The following is an 11,774-nucleotide window of genomic DNA, read 5'->3' on the forward strand; positions in this document are numbered from 1 at the left end:
GGGCGCGGACTTGTGCGGTGTTACCCCCTCGACGGGGGCTATCTCCCCTGGACTAGCCCAGGGAGGGAGAGGCGGAGGAGGGTAGTAGTCTCAGGAGGCTGTTTGGCGTCTTGTGGTGTGAGCTCTTTGCGCTCTTTTTTGCGTGAGGATTTTTGAGCTTGGTGACCTCCCCAGCCCGGGAAGACTCGTCGGGCTCCCGGTCGCCCAAGTCCTGGTAGCGAGCTCTCTGAGATGCTCGGTTCGTTCGGTCGGCAGGAAGAGCCCCCCAGTTGCGACTTCGTTTATGTTAGGAGACCAACGGGCATAGATCCCGTCTAGTTGGAGCGCCAAACAAGCGCTGTTGCGTGCCGGCCGTCGTTTCCCGTGCGGCCTGACCCGGGGGCGGAGTGCATGAGACTAACCAGCCGTATGCACCCGCCCCCCGCGCTGTGCTTCGGCCCGGGGCCCCCGGCTTTTCAGCCCACAGTGTAATCAACGTCATACATACATACATACATACATACATACATACATACATACATACATACATACATACATACATACATACATACATACATACATACATACATACATACATACATACATACATACATACATACATACATACATACATACATACATACATACATACATACATACATACATACACACCCACACAAACCCGCATACACACGCTCGTGAAAACGCGTACCCCGCCGCCGTTCTCTTGCTCGTACAACGTGCCCAGCAAACGCGTCCCAACAAGCAGGCCGGATCGAGAGCCGTACGACAGCGACGGCGCTAGCGCCGGCGGCGCGGTGGCGGCTCCGGGGCCGGGGCCGGGGCCGGGGCCGTACCCAAGTCCTACCCCGGAGTTGTCTTGTGCCGTATACGCCGGAAGCGGTATCCTAAATAGGCCAGGCGGGAGAGCGGGTTTGCATACGGTGATGCTGTCAAGGGCAGGAAGCAGCAGCAGCAAAGATCCAGGGGGGCCTCAAAACTCTCTCTCCCCCCCCTTCTCCCCCCTCTCTCTTTAATTGAAGCAAACTTGGACAGACAGACAGACAGACAGACAAACAGACAGATAGACAAACAGGCAGACAGATAGACAGAAAGGTAGACAGACAGACAGACAGATGGGGTGGGTAGGGTTAGGTAAAACCTCAGGCGCTCTTGTTCAAGGAGGAAGCGGGAGAGGGCGAAGGTGGAGGTGGAGGTGGAGGTGAAGGAAAAATGGGTAAGTAACCCTAACCAACCCTAACCAACCCTTACTAACCCTTACTAACCCTTACTAACCCTAACCAACCCTTCGATCTTCACCGCCAGCATTCACCAAAGCATTATTCAGGTAGCTGCAATGTCCGCCACTCACCAACGACCCTCAGAACCCGTTGCGACAATTTCGCTGTCGGGGTTCGCTCCAGCCGTCGCAGCCACCGCCGCCGCCGCAGCGGCGGCGGTATCCATCGCCGTACTCCCGCGCGACGGCGCCGCACCCCGCCGCATCGACGGCATGAAACCAAAACCAACGCTGTGCTCCGGCGGCGTCACGTCGTACAGCTCCGACGGCGCCGCCGCCGACGGTGTAGCCGACAGCTTGAAACTAGAGCCGTGCGCGATGGACATCGCCGCCGGCAGCGTCCCCCCCGCCGCCGCCGCCGCCGACAACTTCTTCTCGCCATCCATCTCACCGTCAGACAAGTCCTGGTAGTCTGCCGCCGAGTACGGCTCAAAACACTCCCGCCAGAGGCTCTTTTTACGCCACGTACGGCGGCCCATATCTGCGGTGGTGGGAATGGTTTCGGAGGAGGTTTAAGAATGGTTTCGGAGAGCGGGGCGGGGGGCCGATGTGGTCCAGCAGCGGCGGTGAGCCAGGTCCCAAACCGCCTCAACTCTTCCTCCTCACAACCCTCCTTCTCCCCTACTGCACCCAACCCAACCACCCAACCACCCAACGAACCAACCAACCAACCAACACGGTAAATGGAAAATTCCTTCCTTCCTCGCGTTCCCCCCTTTGTTTCGGGCCCTATGTCGTACAACCTCTCATCAGGCAGTCGTGGTAGTGGTGGGAGTAGATGCCGATCATGGAGGCTCGGTCCGCCTGGGGGGGCAGCTTCCGCCGCTGCCATCTGGTCATACATACATACATACATACATAGCGGGGAGGAGGGGAGGGAGGGAGGGGGGAAAGGGGGGGAAGAGGAGATAGATACCAAGAGGGGGGGAGGAGGAAGGAAAGACGAAAACCACGCGAGCGAGTGAAGCTGCTGCCAAGGGAGGAAAGAGTGCTGCAGTGCGGCAGATGTACAGGCTCAGGAAGCAGAACTCGGAAAACTACCTACCTAGCCGCCAAAACTGACGAAGACGAAGGGGGAATTACTACAACGCGCATGGGAACCCTCCGGCCCTCCTCCTCAACGCCCCACCTGGTTTGCCGCTGCAGGTCTCTGAGCATGTCTTGGGGGGCTGGCAGCCGTACACGTTGCTGTTGTTCGGCAACAGTGGCAGTAGCAGTAGCAGTAGCAGTGGCAGTAGCAGTGGCGGATCGGAAGGGGGCCCGAGGGGGGAGTTGAAGGGGGGTAAAAGAGAAAAAAAGGAAAAAAGGAAAGAAAGGAGGAAGGCTGTCACATTTTAGCTACCAAATGACAACTCCGCCGTACGTTCTGTTGCTTTTTTGCCGTACCAAAAACTGCCCGACCATCACCACCATACGCGCGCAGAGAGAGGTACTGCGGAGAGGTACCTTAGCCCCCGGAGATCGATTTCATCATGTGCACAACCACTACTTCACGTTTTATAAACGTAAAACTCCTCTTACATTCACACCACCTTTCACATCTCATCCCACCCCACCCCGTCCCACCTGCAAACACGCCACCAGCCATTTGGTTTGCAGGTAGCTAGTCAAGGGGTTGTTGAGGCTGTTGGACTGCGACGGAAAGGGGCGGTTCGCAGTTAACGGTTGGCGGTTTCTAAAACAGGCAACAGGCTCGTTTGACTCGAGGGCGGGGCAGGGCGGAAGGGAGAGCGAAAGACTAGCCACAGACGAGTGGTGAATCAGCTATTCCAAGAGATAGACGGATACTACTCCGCAGGATTAGACATACATACATACTGCATCAGGAAATTGTAAGAAGCTACCAGCCAGTAGCAACTTGGGGAGGAGTCATCGTGCGACGTGGCCAGCTGGATTGCGAAACGAGTTACTTGCTAGCCGCCGAGTCCAGAGGCTACCGTGCCGAATGGGGAGGGGGAAAAACCCTCACACCACCACAAACACCAACATCAACATGAACACCACCGCCACCACCGCCAACAACAACAACAACAATCACAACCACCCGTACTAACCCCCTTACCAAACCCCTCCTGTTACCCCCACATCTATCTAACCACCACCACCACCACCACCACCGCTACCACTCCCGCCGCTACCGCCGCCGTCGCTATCACTCCCGCCGCTACCGCCGCCGCCGCTACCACTCCCGCCGCTACCGCCGCCGCCGCTACCGCCGCCGCCGCTACCGCCGCCGCCGCTACCACTCCCGCCGCTACCGCCGCCGCCGCTACCACTCCCGCCGCTACCACTCCCGCCGCTACCGCCGCCGTCGCTACCACTCCCGCCGCTGGTGCACTCACCGCGCCCACAAACGCAATGTTTCGCACGAGGGGCGGCAGCACGTGCCGGTACAGGTAGAGCCCATCACGCTGCACTCCGAGCTTAGATCGAATGTCCGCATCGATGAAGGAGTAATCCTTTACATGGCCTGGACAGGGAGGGAAAGGGTGCGGGTTTGTGTGTGTGTGTGTTTCGGTTACACGTCGTTCCGGGCCTGACACTGGCCACGAACACCTAACCGTATATATATACCCCAACGGGAATGAGCGACTGCCCCGAAGCACTCTCTCCTCCTTGTGGGGGGAGGGGAGAGGGGCGTGAGGGGCCGCCCCCACAGTCCCCTAGTACCGGGGCTCGACATAGGGCGCGCGCCCCACCCGGTGTCTCTACGACTCTACCACGCTCATGTAATTTCGAAGATGAAAGAGAGCGTCCGGTGGCTATGTTTATGTTTATGTGTGCATGTGTGTGCGTGTGCATGTGTGTGTGAAGGTTACAAGTATCTGACCGGGCCTGCCCAGCCCCAACAGAAAGACCGGCTAAGCTCTCTCCCGCGGACTGGGCGCAAGGGGCGTGAGGGGGTTCTCTATCCCCTCCTCCTAAGCAGCCGGGAGCCGCAGGTCCGCTAGCTCCCGCTCTCCTCCACCGGGGGGTGGGAGGCGTCGCACGCGCGCACACGCTCCCACGAGTTACGAGGCTCCGTCACGCGAGTTTGCGTTCACTGAGCCTCTGAAACACAAAACAAGACTCCCCCCCTCTCCCTCCCCGGCCTGATCCGGCTCCCCGGGGTGAGGGTTCACTTCTAAGACACAGAGGAAACCCGGAAGCCCTGTACCGACCCTAAACCCCTCCTTACTAAAGCACGAGGCCCTAATATAAAGCTCGGTCTCCCACCCGACTCTCCATTGCGGGGGAGGGTTGGTTCAAGCCGGACAGGGTTCAAGAAACTCGCGCTAGCCACCTATCGTTAGCGCACGCGACGGGGCCGAGCACGGACTAGGCTAGCATCCGTCAGTCCACCGTCGGGGCGAGGGATGCCCCGAGGCAGCAACAGCACCACACGGGCAGGTGTAACTCACACGCAGCAGACGTCACCCAGAGTCTGCTCTACAGCCACCCCCCCCTCACACGTGACTCCTCCCAAGCCCTACAGCAGCCCAACCTCTCAAAAACAACCTCCCACTGCCAAATACCCCTGCCTTGTCGCAACCTGTGGCGAGGCGGCACCACACCTCCCCTTCACCACAGTTCCGCCCGTGCACATTCCCTCTGGCGGACAGCACCGCGAGGCTGGCACCACATCCCCCCCCACACGCACTGTGGTTCGTCTTTCCCCCCCACATGCTTCGTGTGTGGTTCGTCTTTCCCCCCCACACGCACTGCTGCACCCCTGCCAGTGCTTCTAAGAGCCACATATGTTCGCCGGGGATATAGGTCAGGGTCGTAGGCCGCGATCTGCCGTATCACCGCCGCCTGCGCCACTGGGAACTTCCACAAGTGGTGTGTGCACGAGGGGACAGCACTGCAGCACCTGCTGCTGTTGTTGTCCTGCCCGCTCCTCCAAATCCGCCACAGCCACACGGCTCCACGTAGATGGTGCCGCGGGGTTGCCGCGTAGATGCCCCGCGTGTTGCCGGGCCAGGGGAACGGCGTCGATATCCAGGTGCCAGAGAGTTTCCTCTTGTGCTCCCGCTCCCACAGCCATCGCAGGGTTCCTTTTTTTCTGGCATGCAGCAATTCTCTGCTGCAAGGGGGCTGTTGCTGCCGCTGATATGCGGCTGTGGCTGCCTCACTTCCTGCTCTTTGGCCATACACTGCAGACAGGCCAGGCAGGTCCTGCGCCTTAGCTGTAGCTGTAGCTGTACCTGTACCTGTAGATGTTTGGCGAGCTTGACTGCGAGGCCATGCATGTATCACGTGCAGTGAGCCGAGCTCCCCAGCCGTCAGCCGACATGGCCCACCAGCCATGCATGTATCACGTCCTCGGAGTCCTCCGAGTCCTGCTGTGTGCTCTGGGTGGTCCAGGACCTCTGCTGCCGCTGCTCGCCATTCTGGGCTGATGGGCTCTGATGTCCACAAGCAGGTCCCGGCGCTGGATCGAACAGAGGGTTGGGCCCCCCTGAAAGCTGGTCGCGGGGGGCCCGCGGGCCGCCAGATGGGGGTTTGTCAACCCGCTGGTGTGGTCCCAGGCAGCCCCAGGGGGGGGGGCCCATTCACTGCTGCTCGGCTGATCTGCAGCCGCGCGCACCGCCACAACCACCCGCAATGCTGTACAAGCTGCAAGCCACGTGTCGCAGTTTTCGAGCCCAGTCTTCGGATAAAGCGGATGGCCCTGCTGGTTGCTGCCGCTGCATCTCTGCTTCACCTTCACCTCCTCAGGCACTCCTCCTCAGGCACGAAGTCGCGGTTGAGGATAAGTGGCGGCATATCATCCTGGGAGAATGGGGTATCTGCAGGCAAGCTGGGCGTTTTTCGGTGTCTTGGTCTTGGCTCTGGCCCAGGGGGGGTTCCGTGCAACGGGGGGCTACCGTGGGTTCTTCTGAGCGATGAGTTCTGTGTTGGGCGCCTCTCCGCTGCTTGGCGGGCCCTCGTCTCCACGGACACCCACCGGGCCCTCTACAGGGCAAGCCGATGTGGTTTCACACGGTGTTCGTATTTCTCGTCAGTCTCATTCTCCTTCCAGGTCCAGTCGCACGAGCTGTGCTCGGTCTCCAGCCCCTGCGCTGTCATCCAGCCATCAGGGTGGCTGTGGCCGTGGCTGTGGCTGTGCTTGTGTGTGTGTATGGGGGGGGGGAAGACGAACCACGTGAACGAGTGAAGCTGCTGCCAGGGCAAAAGAGTGTACCAGAAGTAGAACTGACCAAAAGGCGTTCTTGAAGTGCGGCGACCCCGGGTGGGTTCTGGCGGGGACAGTGCTTGCAGCGGGCTCTCCCTGGTGCGCCCCCACTTAGGTTGGCCGCAGGCCCAGGGCTGGCGGCCAGAGGGGGCCCCGCCTTCCACTGCCGCCGCTGGCACCCTTGTCTCTCCCCTGCTGCTGCCTCCCGTGCACGTGGGTTGGTTGCTCCGTCATCATATCCGCCACCCTTCCTTCCTTCCTTCCTTCCTTCCGTCCTCCCCTCCCAGGGGTAGTGCAGGGCTGGTGTTGTGGCACCTCCCATGGCTGTTGCTGCTGCTGCTGCTGCTGCAACTGTTCAGCAGTGGTGATAGCCCTGGGGGTTTCAACAGCAGTGGTGGTGGCAGTGGCAGTGGCACTGGTTGCACCGTTGGAGGTGCAGGCGGCTGGCAGTGTCAGCTGCAGCGTCGGCAGTGGCTGTGGTGGTGGCTTGCTCCGCGGCCATGGCTCATCTCTTCTCCACTGCTGCTTGCTGCACCTTAGTGCTGCTGTTTCTCACAGGCATCTGCTGCTGGCGTTGTTTTTCCATGCCGCCTCTCTCACCCCCCTGGACATTCTGCGCATATGCATCATTGCACCTGTGTCCACTGTTCCAGCATCACTGGCAAGGCGGCCGCCGCCGCCGGTTGGTTGGCGCCCCGGAGGGGGGGGTGGGGTGTCACATTGCAGTGGTGGGGCCCACCATGGGCCCGATGGAGGTAGGGCCTGCAGCAGCAGCAGCCGGTGTTATGGCCGACAGGAGGAAGCAGACACCTCCCCGACCAGCTGCATCGATGGCTGCTGCTGCCGAAGCTGCTGCTGTGGCCGATGGGCGCCATCGTTGGTACACGTTTGCCCCTGCTAAGCCGGCGGCTGTGATAGATGCTGTGTGGCGGCTGTGGCAGTGGCGGTGGCAGTGGCGGGAAAGGGATCCGTAGGTAATTCCTGGGCTGCCGCCTGGGCATCAGCCGCCTTCCACAGCATTCCTCCTTCTTACCCACTTGTGAAAAGTGCCTACCAGAGAGTGTTGTGATGCACACCCAGGGGTTCGTTCCGCTGCAGTGTATTCTGTGTTATGTAGGTTCATCATTCCACCGCCGGGCAGCTTGCGCATGTGCACACGGCACACGAAAACACATGATTTACGTTTGGCTTTTGAAGATGGTGGAGGGGTGGAGGGGTGTTGCACGGGGTGCGGCTGTGGCCTTCCGCTGCTGTTAGTAGTAGTACATGTGCGCTCCTCAGGCAGCATATTGGAGCTCCGTGCAGATGCATGGTAACCAGGAGTGTACCCGTGGTGTGGCCAGACCACGGGACTGCCTGATGGATTTCGCCCCAGCCACCAACCGGTACACCTTCTCCAAGGCGAGCTCCAGGACATGCTGCTCGGGAGATATCAGCCGTGACCCCGGAGACCGAGTAAGTACTGCACGGCCATGTATTTCTCTGTGTCAACTACCCTCACTCGGCCGCGAGCTAGGATAAAAGGTTGCTTTGCCGGGCAGGGGGTTAGGAGAGGGTGCCAGGTCCAGTCCCAGATCACGCATGTCAAATGTGATCTATATAGAGTTCTGGCGTCGCGTATGCGCAAAGCTGTCGGTGGACGTCGGCTGGCTGTCCTGTGGCGCTGAGTTCTGCTGTTTCCGCTTCTTAGCCATTCTTAGTACATACTCAATTGAAGTTGTATATAATAGAAGTAGAAATTGGGAGGAGAGAAGAGCGGAAATCCGCTTGTGTTGTGCGTTTGAAAGTGGAGACGCAAAAGCTCGCGGCTCGGCGCCCGCACGCCGTTGGTTGCTTTCATCTTAACCAGAAAGTTGATTGTTGGGATGCCTACGCTAATTTTTCGTTAGGAAAATACGCAGCCGAAGCCATAGTGTCGACGTCGACCTAATGTCGACCTAAATGTACGCGCGTGCGCGCGCGCGCGTGTGTGAGTGCATGTTTATTACGAATATCTTGCCGGGCCTGACGACGCTGGCCAGCGGGGCTGCTGCCCAGCTGCTCCAACGATTTATTTAGCACTTCTTTCCCCCCCTAGGGGAAAGGGGAAGGGGGAGGGGCGTGAGGGGGACTGTCCCCTCTCCTGCTCGACATAGAGCCTGAACCGCCGGATACGGTGTTAGGGTGTACACACAGCGGTATAGGTCTACGGAGGAAAGGAAAGGAAAGGACAGGAAAAGCCCACCGCCTCAAACGCTGTGCCAGGAGACCGTGCCAGCGGCCAGACAGCGGCCAGCATCCAAAGACACACAGCTCTCAGCAAGCTGCTCTTCCCCCGAAATCCCCCTAATGCAGCACCAGGGCGCTCAACATCCCTGGTGGTGCTATGTCCCCCACCAGGGACATAGACATAGCGTCAGGGGGGGATGGTGAGCGCCCAGGTGTGAATGAAACTCAAATGCCTCGGGCCGCGGCTGGCTCTCAGGCGAGAGCTATATCCCAACCCCTTTGTACGGCATGGAGGCCCTCCGACCTACCTACCTTACCTACCTACCTTACCTACATATATACATACATACATATATACGTGCACGTACCCACCTGTCGCCATGATGACCATATCGGTAGGAATGAAGTCCCCAGATCGCAGAATGAGGCCATCCGGGAGGAATCGGAGGGGCTCGCCTGGGGGGGGGGGAGCCACGGGGGGAAGAGGACAAAAACGGTGTCGGGAGCTGGGTTAATATCCTGGGTTAAAAATTATTGTGTTCAAGATATGATATGAGAAAACGCATCAATTGTTTCATCGTTAGTTGTCACACGACTGTCTAAAAAACAAATAGTTATTTGGTTTTTTTTATAGAGAGTACTATTTTTTATTTGATTGATTTATTTCTCCATTATTGGTAAGAACAGTTTCGATTTTTCCTGAAAAACCAGCGGAATATACAACAAAACTTGGATTGCATTTGGTAGAAGATAACCAAAGGGTTAACTTGTCATCCACTTCTTGTTCTTCCCCTAAAGGGGATGAACTTTAGGGGATGAACTTTAGGGGAAGAACTAAAGGGGATAGACGAAGGGTTTCGTTTGTGTGGTATTATAAGCCCAAATCCAAAAATCTCTAAACATTGAATCTCTATCTTTTTCTTTTTCTGCATGTTTTAGGCCTATAGACCGTTTTACGACACGCTCAAAAACTTATCAATGTACGGCACGTACGGCAGAGCCAACACGACGTTGCACAGAAAATCCGAGCGCCCGCAACGGACACACCTTCACAACGCACAATCACATCGCAAAACATACAGACAAACTGTATGTCATACGACTTCCAAAACGTCGCCCCCCCCCGTGGGGGAGGGGGATATCTCCCCCCGTCCCCTTGCCGGCTGCAGATCTTTTGTTCGTCCAAGTCTAATGAATACGACACATAATCCTCACCACGTACGGCACGTACGGCACCCTCCTGCAGACATTTCAACCATTTCCCGTCATGTACCATGCCCCCTGTAAGAAGGTCCTTGTCCAGGGGCAGGGAGGGCAACATGTCGCCGTACAGTTGCTGCTGCCGTACGAGGGAACGCTCCAGGGTGCGCCAAAAGAGCCGCCGGAGGGGCCTTATGTTGAGGACATGACATGAAAAGGGGAAAGAGCAGAGGTGAGCTATGCTGTTTCATGATTACCCCAGGGCTCTAACGACGTACGACATGCTGTGGTGCATGACAGTTAGGTTAGTTGGCATGCGCAGGCAGAGGGCCGAGAGGTGCACTATGTCTATCTATACTCCTCGATGAATGCACACATACATACATGCATGCATACATACATATATACTTACATACATGTATACTTACATGCATATACTCTCCCCCACAACCCCGAAGGACTCACCTGGACAGCCAGCCCTTGGCCCTCCCAACCAACCCGGCGTTGTAGTACGGGTCCAGCATGGCCGCTGCCACACGACTGTGCAGCAGCCGGGTGAAGTGGATGCCGCGGAGGGGATACCGGGAGATGGGCCAGTGGGCCTGTGTTTGGGTTTGCGAGGGAGGGGGAGGGAGAGGGGAGAATGGGGAGGGGAAGGGGGGAAGGGGGGAAGGGGGGAAGAGGGGAAAGGAGGGAAGTGTGTGTGTGTATTCGACAGGACGGGGCTTCGGAAACGGTGGCGTGACTGCGCACAGGTTGCATGGGCGGATCTCGAGAACAATGCATGAGGGGGGAACGCATACACCACAGTGTATCCGTACCCCGTATTCCGTGCTGTATTGTCGTACTTGCCTGTCGTACACAGGCAAAACCCGAGTTTCCTAGGGGCTCCTGCGAAGTCCTCTTCCCGACACCCCCTCCTCCGTTCCCCTCTGGGAACGTCAGGTAGCAGTTATCGACTCCTGGACAACTCCTAACTCCTAACTCCCAACCCACCCCCCACCCCCACNCGGCCCATACCTGTCGATACACAACCACGGTTTCCTCGGCACCCGCAGCTGCCAGTCGCGTCGCCATGTCCACAGCCGTTTTTGTGCCCCCGATCAACACCACACGCCGTCCAGCAACCTACGCGCCCATATGTCATACACACACACACACACACACGCACACACACACACACACACACGCACACACACGGACAAGTACACACGCGAGGGGGTGCTGTTTAAATGATAAGAAACCGAGGGGCCCGCAACGGGGAAACCAGGGGTGGTTTGTCAGTCAGCCAGCCAGTCTGTCTGCCTCTGTCTGTCTGTCTGTCTGTCTGTCTGTCTGTCTGTCTGTCTGTCTGTCTGTACACGCCAAGAGGATCTAATAACCCTACAACATATGCGCAGCCCCGCTCTTCCTTCCTTTTTCCCCCTTACCACCATTCCAACCCACCACCCCTCCCTCTCTTCCTACCCCTCGCCTCAGCAAGCTCCTCGCGTGCTGCGGACGTCATGTCGAGGACGGCTGTTTAGTTTTGGCATTTCTGGATGACCATTAACAACGTCGTCGTCATCACCATCACCATCACCATCACCATCATCATCATCACCATCATCATCATCATCATCTTCACCATCATCATCATTGTTTTTGCATATTACCCCCCACGGGGGAGTACCCGTCTATACCTGGTATCTGCTTCACTCGCCGTGATCCGTCTTTACCCCCCCCCCACCCGGCCCCCCCCCCCCCCACACACACACGTGTTCCTCTGGCCCCACCGCCGGTCCCCGTACGGACCTGTTCGCTCAACTCCGCGTCACTAGCCGGTATGTCCTGCACGTGGAAAACCTGGCCGCGGAACTGGTGGTGGCCCTGAAGGGGGGTGGGGGGGTGGGGGGGTGGGGGGGAAGGGGGGGAAAGGGGGGAAAGGGG

This window comes from Volvox carteri, assembly GCF_000143455.1.
Source record: "Volvox carteri f. nagariensis unplaced genomic scaffold VOLCAscaffold_81, whole genome shotgun sequence".
Classification (NCBI taxonomy): Eukaryota; Viridiplantae; Chlorophyta; class Chlorophyceae; order Chlamydomonadales; family Volvocaceae; genus Volvox; species Volvox carteri.